Source organism: Camponotus floridanus, unplaced genomic scaffold (genome assembly GCF_003227725.1).
Source record: "Camponotus floridanus strain SB8 unplaced genomic scaffold, Cflo_v7.5 scaffold56, whole genome shotgun sequence".
Lineage (NCBI taxonomy): Eukaryota > Metazoa > Arthropoda > Insecta > Hymenoptera > Formicidae > Camponotus > Camponotus floridanus.
Window position 1 is genome coordinate 375,981 of NW_020229725.1, and position 14,837 is coordinate 390,817.

Consider the following 14,837-nt stretch of genomic DNA (forward strand, 5'->3'; position numbering starts at 1 on the left):
TCTCTCTCTCTTTTTGACTATCTCCTCCTTTTCTCTAATCCCGGTGTCTTGATGATATACCACGTATCGTCGGTTATACACGCAAAGCGTACGCGAACGATCGCGCGCAAGCCTTGATTGCCGAGGACGAGGCAGTTACGTCAGTTACTGACGTCCTCGCGCCTAAGTGCGAAGGCACACATTACCCAAGTTTCTCTCTCCCCGAATGGCAGCAGGCGACGACAAGCGTAAACCTACTGTCGACGTCCCAGTTAGACCCGTCCGTGAAACGGTTCAATTTAACTTGCCCACTATTACTCTAACCTGGAAGTGCCGCTTACACGAAAATCATTCTACGATTCACTAAAAATCCACCAGCAGTCCTGCACAAGTTACATTACCGAGGTAAACCGTCCCGTACACTGCACTCATAAAAGATACAAGTGCGGCATTAGGTGACGAAATTCGTGTCTACAAATATTTTCGTTGATTTCTAGCTTTAAATTTTTCTAAAAAAAAAAGTATGAGAACCACTTATAAATTAGATATTATTAAGAGCACTTTTTTAATTATATTTAACTATAAATAAAAATGAGCAATTTTTATTTTAAATTTTATTATTAAATAATACAGATATTATTAAGAGATATTTTTATTTTAAATTATATTATTAGAGATTATTAAGAGCACTTTTTTAAATTATCTTTAACCATAAATAAAAATGAGCAATTTTTATTTTAAATTTTATTATTAGATAATACAGATATTATTAAGAGTTATTTTTATTTTAAATTATATTATTAGATATTATTAAGAACACTTTTTTAAATTATCTTTAACCATAAATAAAAATGAGCAATTTTTATTTTAAATTTTATTTCTCTTGGACTTTGTTCTTTTTATCAAATAAATATATTCTACATTAAGAAAAATCGTTTGACCAACAAGACGTATATGATTGAAGGCATTTTGGTTAAATCAAACAAGAATTTTTAATTATCATGATAAGACTCGATTTTTTATAATTAGAACGTTTAATAGATTTTACTATAAGAATTTGATTAATGTTTTTTGATTTAATGTATAAAATTTCTTGTTACATTAATTTCTTTGCTTGCTTCTTAACTTAACTCGTATTCGATATTTGCCATGACATGTGTATAAAGAACTAGTATTAACGTTAAATCCAAAGTATATTTTTTTTCTCTTACGAGCAGTAGTGTCAGAAAGAGGACACTAGCTCTCTGATTGTGTATGTTTGAGCTGCATCCTCTTCTTGTATCACTGTTTATCAGTTTAATTTTTAACAAACTGAACTTAAAATAATTTATTCAATAATCTGGATTGAATTTATTCAATAATCTTGGAATTTATAATATTAAACAGATTTTTGAGATTAGATGAAAAAAAGTTTAGACAATTTGGTGCTGGTGAGTTTAGTATTATTAACGAGAAAATTTGATAAATTGAACAGGAAAAAATTAATCAGATTCATCTGGTAATTCCTACAAGAATTCTGATTCGTCCATTTTCCAACAGACATACTGGTTGCATCCACCAGAATTCTAATTAATCCAACCAGATTTTTTTTCTCAGTGTATAATTCGCAAGACTTAGAAAAAGATAATAAATTAATTGTTATAAATCGGTAAAAAATGTAAAGCATTTCTGTGTTAAAATTTAATTTTACTGTAGCAATTTCATTATTTAAATTGTATCGCGATGATTGCACATGCTTTCGTATCTTATGTATTTCTACTTTATGTATCTCATGTATTTCTATAAATAAAAAGGAAAAAGTACGTGTATATAGAGAGGAAACGTGCTTTTATGTTGCATCCGACACGAAGCTGCTTGTAACATGCTTTCTGCAACGTTCTTTTTCGCAGCTGTCGTTTTTCGCGTAGTGAAGGCTATGGACTAACAATAAACGTGTAAAATGTGTCTCGCGCGGGGTATCGAAGCGAACGAACAGGAAACGACGTGAAGGTTGGATAAGCAAGAGCGGGAAGGGAGAGAGGAAGAGCGAGAGAGAGAGGAGAATAAAGTAAAAATCAGATATATCGACAAAATTAGAGGAAAAGAGAGAAGAAAGACTTCCTATAATGCAAGTCGACGCGTGCAGTCGCGAAGGAAAGTCAAGATTGTGCAATAAAGAGTCGCTCGATTCCAACCCAGGTAAGCCAACGACAAAGCTAATTGCTTCGAGATCTTATTGTAATATAATGGATTAACAGCGCGTGCGAGTACACAAAATTACTTCGTCAAGTCACGAGAATGCTTCGTCCTCGCTCGATAGACGAAAGACGAAACGAGGATAGCAAGAAAAATCTCTAAACGCGAAACGTATGTAATCTCAAGAGCCAGACGAAAGTGTACGAGATAAAATCGATTCTTCAACTTTCTCAACCGAGAACGAACCTACTGTAAAAATGAATGAAATTACTTTGTCTCATATTTCATATTTTTCTTAAAGAGAATTTATTTTTAATAATTATTTATTTCTTACACTAACCTTTCAAATCTGCCATTAAATCAAATAATCATGAGCAAAATAAAAATTAGGAGAAGTTAAATTTTTAAAAAGTGCCTTTTGTGTATTTTTTTTTATTTTGATATGTCTACAATTTTACAATTTATCAACTTTTCATAATTTCAATTTTTTTTATTTTATGCATCGAAATATATATTGATTTAATTTCTATTTCTAGCACTATTAAATTCATCTTTATCTTTATATTATATCTTTATATTATATGTATACACACATACATATTGTCAACATTTATTGTTTAACATGAAAATAAAGATAAAATAAATGATGTAAAGAAAACATGAAGAGATGTTCCAATATAAAATATACTTCGAACATAACATATAAAAAATTAAAAAATTAAAAAAGCAATTTAAGATTGATTATAAAAAAAAGATATGCAAACTGATTTTAATTGTGTCCTCGTATCCTTTCGCCTTGCTTTGACTGATTAAGTGAGAAGTGGGTGAAGACCACGCGATCGGAATTTTTGTCTTTGTATTCTAGACAACCTACTCGGCGTTTTGATAAACTGAACGAAGCTTTGAGTAATTAAGGTAGTGCAGAGCAGTATCGATGATTATGAGAAGCTCTGCAAGCTCTCCACAAAACTTTGCTTTCAACACGGAAAATCAAGTTTTTTAGTAATTAATTGTGGTTTTTATACGCGCGATCATATCGTTAGTTTCATGTAATCAAATAACGGACTTAATGAACTAATACTCCACCAAATTTTAAACAAAGAATACCTGATACATCTCATATAATTTTTATTCCCGGTTTCAAATGTAAAATTTTACATTCGAAATTATAAACTATTTTATAAACAAAAGATAAAAAAAAAATAAAAAAATGTTTTTAAAAATGTGCAGTAATTGTGAATTTAATTGAAATGTTTTAAAGGCGTAGGCGCTATTTAATTATTTCAGTCTTCTAGTATTGGTTATTCATCGCTTTATAATAACTTTCGCTAGCTAGCAAATATTTCAAAAATCCATATTATGTTTATATAAAGATTAATTAATTTTTTCTAAATTTTTCTAAATTTTTCTTAATTTTCTTAATTTTTTCTTTTGATCGTTACATTATATTATCAATATATATATATAGTACATATATCGTCTGAAATAAGGCTTGCACAAAAAGGTTATCTTGGAGTCGGAGAAAAAAATATACAAGTCAGCGGAAATTTAAATTTATCTACTATATCAGCGCTCAACGAAAATGCAGCTGCGTCACGATATTTGTGTCAATTTACAACGGAAAATCCGATATTATCATACAAATCGGATTAATGACTGATACCTCTCGTATGTACACAACTCCGCCGGAAGCGTTACACTTAATGACCTGTCGTTTTTTTTTATATTGATTCATGTAATCGGATAGCATAAAATAAGCTGAAAAATTTCACAATAGATTTTTATTACGAATCGCATAAAAATAACGCACGCTGCAAATTTCAGATAGTCATTTGACTACTCCCGATATTAACATGAGGGTAGGTTAAATTATTCTCGTAGGAGGTAAATGCGATGGGAAAGCAGCTTCCGTCAATAAAGTAAATGCTGCGGGCAACGTTTCTGTGATATACTTCACTTCCTTCTTTGCAACCGATAATAGTTGCACTGCCTCCTTCATTAATATTAATATGATTACTTTCTCGCTTTAAAAAACGAGAATTCTGAAACCAGTTTTCAGACTTCTTGAAAACTTTCACTTGTTCGCAGATGCTTTTATTTTTTCTTCTAATAAATAATAAATGAGCTTGATATATCAATATTTTTAAAAAGTGTATATTTTTTTCTCCAAGAGAGATTCGACTTTTATATTAATAAAACAATATTTATTTAAATATTCGCAATATCTTGCAAGTCAGAGCAATGTAAATCTCTGTTCTTGATCGGTCAAATACGGACGATAAACGAAAGATAAAAGGAAACAGAGCGCATGTTTTGTACGCCAAGACAGAGAAAATAAAATGTCCAACTTCGGAATAAAAGCCTACTGAACAAGATCTCTATCCGCAAAACGAATCTCGCAACGGGTTGAATTCGGGTCTATGGGTGAAAATTCGATGAAGGAAGGAAGGAAGGAAGGAAAGAAGGAAAGACAGGCAGGTCCAGGACGCGTCTGGGGAGGTGGGGAATCGAGCTTCTTCGAGAGCCTCTCCATCTTGGGAATTTATGCGAGCCTTGGCACCGATTCCGAGGAGCCGCGAGAGCCAGCCAGAGATTGCGCTATATCGACATAGAACAGACCTCCACGCCCAAACCAATCGCCTCTCACTACCATCTCGCTCTCTCCTGCAGATACAAACATATGATGCGAGTTTATCTGCGAATCATTAGGCTTCATCACGATATAATTGGAGGAAACTATCTTGATTGAAAATAATTCGTGACGTCTTTCATAAATGTCAAGAATGATTCCTATTGAAATTTTTTTTTTAAATCTCTTTAAATGTCTTATGTCAAATAAATGTAAATCGAAAAATGTTTTTATTAATATTGTTTAAAATTATTTTTATTAATATTGATATTAAAAAATTATTTTTATTAATATTGATATTAAAAAATTATTTTTATTAATATTGATATTAAATTACATATTACGGCAACATTCTTACGAAAAGATATTAGGAATTTTTGCTGTTAAAAATCTCTTTTTCTGGAGCACATAACAGCTACAATTTTTCATAATTTATTGAGCTCTGGCCATAAGCGATAAAAGTCTCACGAAGATAAGACAGATTGATGAGACAGCTTTACAAACACAACGCGCTCTTTAATCTTTAATTTTTAATTTTTGGTCTAAACTTTTACCAAATAGTTTGCAGATCGGATCAGCACATCGCACGAATAGTTTATCACACGATGAAAAATCATGGCGTTACATCGGGACGGTTGACACAAGGAATCGACGAATACGGGAACGCGATGTCGCTCGTTCGATTTACGAGCGATCGGGAATAAATCATAACCAGTTACATACTATTCGGCTTATCGTTATCGGTGATCGGGTCGTGTGAGTGCTGGTCCCGGAGTATGCGATGCAAAAGTTCGCGAAAACTGCTCCTATGTCAAACTTTTTGCACAGATCCGATATTACATCGCGACGTGATATCCAAACGACTCCATAACTGTCTGCATATTCGCTCGACAACTAAAATGTCGACTAAATGTTTCCTCGAAGATTCATTACATAAAACATCTGTCTGTTCTTATTCCAAGTAGAACATTTTTTGGATAACTTCAAAGCTAATTACTCGCGCGAATCAATAAAGAAGACATTTTTACACACACTGAGAAAAAAATCTGGTTGCATTAATTAGAATTTTGGTAGATTCAATTAGTATGTCTGTTGGAAAATGGACGAACCAGAATTCTTGTGGGAATTACCAGATGAATCTGATTAATTTCTCTCTGTTAAATTTATCAAATTTTCTGGTCAATAATGCTAAACTCACCAGCACCAAGTCGTTTAAAATTTTTTCCATCTAATCTCAAAAGTCTGTTTAATATTCTGAATTCCAACAAGATTATTGCATAAATTCAATCTAGATTATTGAATAAATTATTTTAAGCTCAATTTGTTAGAAATTAAACTGATAAACAGTGATGCAAGAAGAGGATGCAGCTCAAACACACACAATCAGAGAGCTAGTGTCCTCTTTCTGGCACTACTGCTCGTAAGAGAAAAAAAATATACTTTGGATTTAATGTTAATATTAATTCTTTATACACATTTCCTGGCAAATATTGAATACGAATTAAGTTAAAAGTGGCAAAGAAGTTAATATAACAAGAAATTTTATAGATTAAATAAAAAAATATTAACCAAATTCTTATAGTAAAATCTATTAAACGTTCTAGTTATAAAAAATCGAGTCTTATCATGATAACTAGAAATTCTTGTTTGATTGAACCAAAAGGCCTTCAATCATATACGTCTTGTTGGTACAATCAAACGATTTTTCTCAGTGCACAATAATCAGTAATTTTTTATCAAATTTTAATTATATCAATACTATATTATAGAATCTATATGAAATGATATAATTTTGTGTGTATGCTATATTTAATTTCTTGAGAAATTTATAAAATTAGAAATTGATATAAAAAAATTAAATCAAAAAAGTGAAGACAGAATTTTAATAAACAGATTAAATAAAAGTGAAGATCGTTTAACTTAATTGAAGTTAACAATAAAGTTAAACGAGGTAAAAAGTATAACAGCTTTCTTTGCTGCATAATATCCAGAAAATATTAATCAAATCCTTATAGTAAAATCTATTAAACGTTCTAGTTATAAAAAATCGAGTCTTATCATGATAACTAGAAATTCTTGTTTGATTGAACCAAAAGGCCTTCAATCATATACGTCTTGTTGGTACAATCAAACGATTTTTCTCAGTGCACAATAATCAGTAATTTTTTATCAAATTTTAATTATATCAATACTATATTATAGAATCTATATGAAATGATATATTTTTGTGTGTATGCTATATTTAATTTCTTGAGAAATTTATAAAATTAGAAATTGATATAAAAAAATTAAATGAAAAAAGTGAAGACGGAATTTTAATAAACAGATTAAATAAAAGTGAAGATCGTTTAACTTAATTGAAGTTAACAATAAAGTTAAACGAGGTAAAAAGTATAACAGCTTTCTTTGCTGCATAATATCCAGAAAATATTAATCAAATCCTTATAGTAAAATCTATTAAACGTTCTAGTTATAAAAAATCGAGTCTTATCATGATAACTAGAAATTCTTGTTTGATTGAACCAAAAGGCCTTCAATCATATACGTCTTGTTGGTACAATCAAACGATTTTTCTCAGTGCACAATAATCAGTAAAAGCATTTTTTATCCAATTTTAATTATATCAATACTATATTATGGACTCTATATGAAATAATATAATTCTGTGTGTATGATATATTTAATTTCTTGAGAAACTTATAAAATTAGAAATTGATATAAAAAAATTAAATCAAAAAAGTGAAGACAGAATTTTAATAAACAGATTAAATAAAAGTGAAGATCGTTTAACTTAATTGAAGTTAACAATAAAGTTAAACGAGGTAAAAAGTATAACAGCTTTCTTTGCTGCATAATATTCAGAAAATACTAATCAAATCCTTATAGTAAAATCTATTAAACGTTCTAATTATAAAAAATCGAGTCTTATCATGATAACTAGAAATTCTTGTTTGATTGAACCAAAAGGCCTTCAATCATATACGTCTTGTTGGTACAATCAAACGATTTTTCTCTGTGCACAATAATCAGTAATTTTTTATCAAATTTTAATTATATCAATACTATATTATAGAATCTATATGAAATGATATAATTTTGTGTGTATGCTATATTTAATTTCTTGAGAAATTTATAAAATTAGAAATTGATATAAAAAAATTAAATCAAAAAAGTGAAGACAGAATTTTAATGAACAGATTAAATAAAAGTGAAGATCGTTTAACTTAATTGAAGTTAACAATAAAGTTAAACGAGGTAAAAAGTATAACAGCTTTCTTTGCTGCATAATATCCAGAAAATATTAATCAAATCCTTATAGTAAAATCTATTAAACGTTCTAGTTATAAAAAATCGAGTCTTATCATGATAACTAGAAATTCTTGTTTAATCAAAAGGCCTTCAATCATATACGTCTTGTTGATACAATCAAAGGATTTTTCTTAGTCCATGTACGAGGAACCCTAATTTAATTCTCGGCAAATTCTGATTCCAATGTTGATTGCAAATATTTGTAGTATAAAAAATGATACTTTGTATTATATATTCATGAAAGACACGAAGATTTTGACACGCTCGTGGCGGTAATGAGATAACAGAGAGCGATTGTATGCATGGCAACGAGATCCTCAAACTGACGACACAAAGGATACTCGAGGAAGATCGATATATCGTTCGCTTTAATTATCTACTTAGTTATCTGCAAGCAAAGTCGTGCGCTGCGAATTTATCTTCCTATACACACAACGGCCGTTTTTCATCGGTTGTTCCGCAGACATAATTTTTAATTCATTAAATGTTTAGCTCACTCTATGTATACGTGTATCTAGCAACTCCCATCGATTACAACTTACACCCTCGATTATTATCTGTCCCATTAATTTCCTGTTATCTTGCATTATCTTGCAAAATTGCATTCATTTTTCTCTATTGTTCCGTACAATTACAATCCTGAGGGAATCATTATTCTAAAATATCTATAATAGAAGTAGTAATAAATTACTTTCTCTCTTTTTCCCCTCCTACGATATATATAATTTTCCAACGTTTCATTTTACCTTTAAATTTTTTTTAAGTTATTCTAAGTTATTAATTACATACAATTATATATAATTACTAGAGTTGATGAGGGAAGAAATGGCTTTGTCTTATTTGATCTATTCAGAATGACCCTGTTTCTCGCTAATTATCGAAAATGTAGCCGATAATGAGGAACGATTGCGTCGCAAAAAATAGCGACCTCGTACCATGGAACGACCAGTCAAGGCTTTCTGTATTCCGATCTAACATCTGCGATGTTAATTGCCGGGGTAATTAATGAGAGATACACGACAGCTCGAGCGTGGGCGGGCTAACGTTATCGCCAAAGTGCCTATTTGACTATTTGACAGAAAGTTATCGTATCGCACAACGTGTACTTTGCAGGGAAGATCAGGCACGTCGTTATATGCTCACATCCTTCCGTAACGACGATGCTCCAATTTGTCCGGACATCTCGATATGCTAATTAACCGTTTGTATGTCAATGAGATTTGCGTGACATCGTCAAGCATCGACGTTCCGTTCCACATTTGCCTCGTCGGAGAAGCGTTTGATCGCATTCGTCGCAGCGATCGCGTGGCAAATAATGCTTTGATTACCGACTGCAATTAGAGTGTCTCGATACTGTCGCAATATTCGACGTTATCGCGGATAAAATGCTATAATCGTAATCTGTAGTTAATTAATATCCGTAGGTAGTAAGTATTACATGACGTATATACACCGTGACATATGAGCAGTAGTAAGTCGCATTATGTTTATTGATAATCGAATCACGTAAATTCTTTATGCACACAAATAAAGAATTTGGCAATAGAATAAAATTATATTTAGAAGTCTAGCACTTTTATGCACTCCTCGAATACTTCACGAGCGCAATAAATGGTAAAAAAAATAATAGTTTTTGTGAAATCTATTAATAAAATTTAATTATGCAAACGCAAAGAAAAGTAAAATAATTCAAAATTATTAATATGTTGCGATAACAATAATATATAATTCGTAAATCTGAAAATTTACATGTATAAGGAAAGAAATCTGTTAAAATAAACCATAAAATCTTCGAATTCATAAATACGAAATAACATTGAACGTTTATATTTGATCAATTTTTCTCGCAATGTTTTTGCAATACTCATATGTCATATTTACAAACAAATTTATATCTAAAATAATTATATGTACAATTGCTAGAGTCACTTTTATTAATAAAGATTTCACAGAAACTATTTATATTTTTTATTTATTATTTATATATTTTTTATCATTTATTGCGCTCGTGAAGTATTCGAAAAGCATATAAAAATGCTGGTACTTTTAAATTTAATTTTATTCTGTTGCTAAATTCTTTATTTGTGTGCATAAAAAATTTACGTGATTCGATTTTCAATAAACATATGTCAAATTAGAACTTATAGGATACATAAATTATGAGCAAAGCTAGTCTGTCGTGTCTGTTGATTAATGATTTTATCGTCCATATAACAATGATTCAAGCGCTAATGATTGAAACCTATTGCGAAGACAATGGTAGAACTATCGATGTCCTACATAAAACTTATCGTTAGTCCTTTCAGATATAGTCAGCCATAGTCAAATATCTCGTTTCGTCCAGAAAAATGATGAGCGATCTAATCGCGATTTTATCGCGACGGGAGACAGCGATTTACGCTTCATCGACGATAATATAAAACGCGTAATTTCACGTGTGCGAACTGTGTGGATGGTAGCGCAATTCGAGGAGAAAGAGCGACCGATAAACCGATAACGGAACGTGAAATGGAGACGAAAATGCTCGTCGTTTCTCGACTTTTCAACGGATTGCGTATCGGTAAAATCAGTTTGACTGCGAATAAATACGATTCGTCGTGGCGATGCTTACGCCATTACGCGCGATTTGATGAGTCCGTTGTATTATGAGTGGTCTATCGACCACGATTGTCGCTCAATACACGTTGTGTAACGTTGCATAATAATAGCCGTTCCGTGACTGTTCAAGCATACCGATTGTGTCGCAATATTGCACAAAACGATCCGAAACTTTACATAATTTCATCTTTCTCGTGTATGTATCTTTACATGGCTTTCAATTTTTATAACTCCTTTCTTAAAAGTAATCATATTATATATTGAAAAATAAATATTAAAAGTAATCATATTATATATTGAAAAATAAATATTAAAAGTAATCATATTATATATTGAAAAATAAATATTAAATAACTACTAAATAATATATGTATTTCTGAAAATTACGACTTGTTTTCTTACTTGTTAACTACTCTCTAAAAGTGAATCAATGAAAATATCGCTAATTTAAACAGTAAAAATTTTGACTGAGAATCAGTGAGTATTTTACTGACTTTGGAAATGCTTATTTTTTTGTTATTTTATCTTATATCTCACTGATTATAGTCAGTTAAAATAAAATTCACTGTAAAATCAGTAATCGCTAGTTCGTTCATTTATTGCTACGATCGTTATCTCTCTCGTATTTAGTTTTAGTCAAGAATTATATAAAGTTTGCAAAGAGTGACAGATAAAATTAAAAGTATTATTTCGATTTAATTTCTGATACAATCTTAATACAGAGGCTTCAGATATTAAACCAATCTTATAAATCGGACAAATAAATGTCTGGCGACTTAATGAAAATTATTCGTTCGTTATCTATTTAAAATAACAAGTTCAATATGCATATAATATAAATAAAATAAAATTTTTAATATAATAATTATTTAGTAAATATAAATAAAATTTTTAATTTTATGTGAAATAGATAGAGAGATGAATTGTAATTTAATATTACTGACAATAACAAAAGAAATATTACTGATATTGAAAAATATTACTGATTGAAACAGTCAAACTTATTAACTGATTCTTTCAATAAAATATCACTGATTTACAGTGCTGTACTTATAACTGCTGTAATCAATGATTATTTACTATTTTACAGTGATAATACGCTGATTCACTTAAAGAGAGTACTGAATATTGTACGCATCAGAAAATTAGAGTACTATATTGTTGCAATAACTACTTCGTTATTTTCTCGCGATGCAGCACGCACGAGGGGCGCTTAATTATACTTCAAAGCTCAATTGTATTTCCAAGTTTAGTATCGAATCGTGATGCAATTCGCAAATGCCGGTATTTCAATGTCGATTGAATGATTTCCGAGTTAATATCTATGAAGAAACTTGTTTCGCCATCGAGTGGAGTTGGGCAGGAGTTTCACTCTGCCAATGCGGCGGGATTGCTAATTGCATCTGATACTTTGATGAGAGAAGATGCCGACTCTCGTGCCCGTATTTGTTCGTAGCTATAAGACTGCGGTGAACTTAGGGCACGAAGCTTTCAAGCAGAAAGTTAGGGTTATTGACGGATCCTCAAGAACATACTTCTTGAACTTCCAACCTTAAATTTTCTCCAATCTAATTCGGTACATTTGCTTCTACATGTCAGTGTCTATCACAGATTAATTCCTTTTTAATTCCTCTTGAATAACAAATAAAATATACGGGCAGAAAAAAATATGTTGAATATTATATGATAAAATATGTTGAATATTATGATGAAATATGTTGAATATTAATACAGGAAAAAATATATATACATGTACATCCAGATTTGAAAATTTAAAAACAGAAAAAAGAAAATATTTTATCAAAAAATAAATAAATAAATAAAATTTAGTACTATTATAATTTACATTTATTATTCATTAATATTTATCATTCACTGTAAAATAATTTTTACAGAGAGAGAGCTATTAATATATTTCTATATAACTCTCAAATTTCTTTTTTTTTAAGTTTTATAAATTATAGTCTATCAATGAAAGTTATGTATTACTAAAATTAAAATAGAACATAAAAATATCCATTAAAGTGCTTAAGATATCAACGACCACGTGTCTGAGCTAAAAAAATTGAGATGTTCGCGATATTGTTTCCATGATCATCGAATAGCGAATCATTCGTTAGCAATTTTACTATATAGCTCTTTATAGCTTGTTGTAAATTCCACGCATCTGTTTGCAACAGCGCGCTTGTGTTCCTCTGATCGTAGAGATTTATGATCGTGCTTTAGATAAACCAGTAAGTTTACAATGCACGTTTTATTGCCAGACTCGTTAAACCTTCATCTTTGTAGACACAATGCTAATGCGTTATGGATTAAGTGACCAGATGTCCCATTTCTGGACAATGAATCGTAGGAATAAAAATCAAGCATGAGCTTTTATTCTTATGTATTTTCTAAATTGTAAACAAAAATAATAAACTGTGTGCCTATGTTTAAAACATTGGATTAGATTTTTTACATAATTCAAAAGCAAAAAAATAAATAAATAAAACGATAAATTATGATATATATTCATTATATTTATTTTATATACGTTAACTTTTTTTAAATGTCATAAATATTAAATTTCGCATATATATTAAAATCCTTAATTTTTTAAAATTACTATAGCCACAAAATTTGTATACGGAAAACGCAGAAACAAATGCAACTTGAACTGATTTGCGTGCAACACGCGTACTTTCGTAAAAAGAAAGAAAAAAATATCGCCTGTAAATTAACTTTTCCAATCGTATTGGCAACGCTTTGTCATCCATGGCATGATGCTTCGTTCTGCCATGTAATAAAATGAAATAAAATAGATCGTAATCTACTGGATTAACGCATTTCCGCTCGACAAATCCGGATCACAATGCATCGTGTTCAGTTACATGAGCGAACGGGCGCAATTTAATCTCGATTATTATCTACGAGCCGACTTGTTTTTCATGCCTATCGTTGCATCGCGATTTGTAAATCTCGTGTCAATTAACGAGGACACGTTTCCTTGAACTTTCATTGATAACGCTCATCGGTGTGACCACAATATACGAACGCACTTGATAATCACCGAACAAAATTATTGAGATGAGACTATATTGTGCTTATGTGTATAAAACTTTCTTCAAATTCAGTGCGCAATTAAAATCGTTAACATTTGTTTAGAATACATATTGTCTCTTGATCTTGCCAGATAATCGCATCTTTATATATACAATCAAAATCGACAATATACCCCGCGATATTTTATTAAATGAATTGAATGATTCCATGAAAATTTCCAAAAAAAGGTTTTTAAATTTAAATTGAATTTTTAAAAAAGATTTTTTAATTTAAGTTGAATTTTTAAAAAAGGTTTTTTAACTTAAGTTGAATTTTCGAAATTAATTTTCTCTTTAAATTTCTGAAGATCATAAATAAATAATTTTAATTAAAAAGTAGATTTTTTTAAAATCTAAGAAATTTAAATTTAAATTCGTTTTTTTCTCTTTAAATTAAGGAAAAGAAGTGCGTTAACTATTGAATATTTTAATTCAACATTTTGTATTTCTTTTCGCTTTTTTATCTCGTCTACTTAAAATCTAAAATATAGTTAACATTAATACAATATATTCATTTATTAAACTATGAAAGGTGAAAAAGAGAGAAAAAAAGAGAGAGAATAAAAAAATGAATAAAAAAAGAATAAGAGAAAATTTTAAACTTTGAAATTTTAATTTTTATAAATATAAGATAGTGTATGATTTTTTCATAATATAATCTTAATTTTTTATTATTTCAATATGTAATACTCACTTATATTCAATATGTAATACTCACTTTTAATCAATATCAATATCTGGATTAATGTACTAGTAATATAATATTTTTAAAAATGCATTTTTAAATGAAAAACGGTATTTGATTTCGATATTTCAATGCTTTTATAAAATCGATATATATTCTTATAACGTTATTAAATCGTTAATATTTTTTTTATATTAATACAATGTTACATAAAAAAAAGTTCAGGTATTGTTTTCTATAAAAAATGGGAATACAGTTTTCCAGGAACAGGTTGTTAGGTTAGTAAAGGATTATCAAAGTTGGTAATCCTCAGAAAAGTAGAAGATTGGGAAAGTAAAGAGTTAACTTTTAAGAAACCATTTTCTTTGTGAGAAAGAGGATG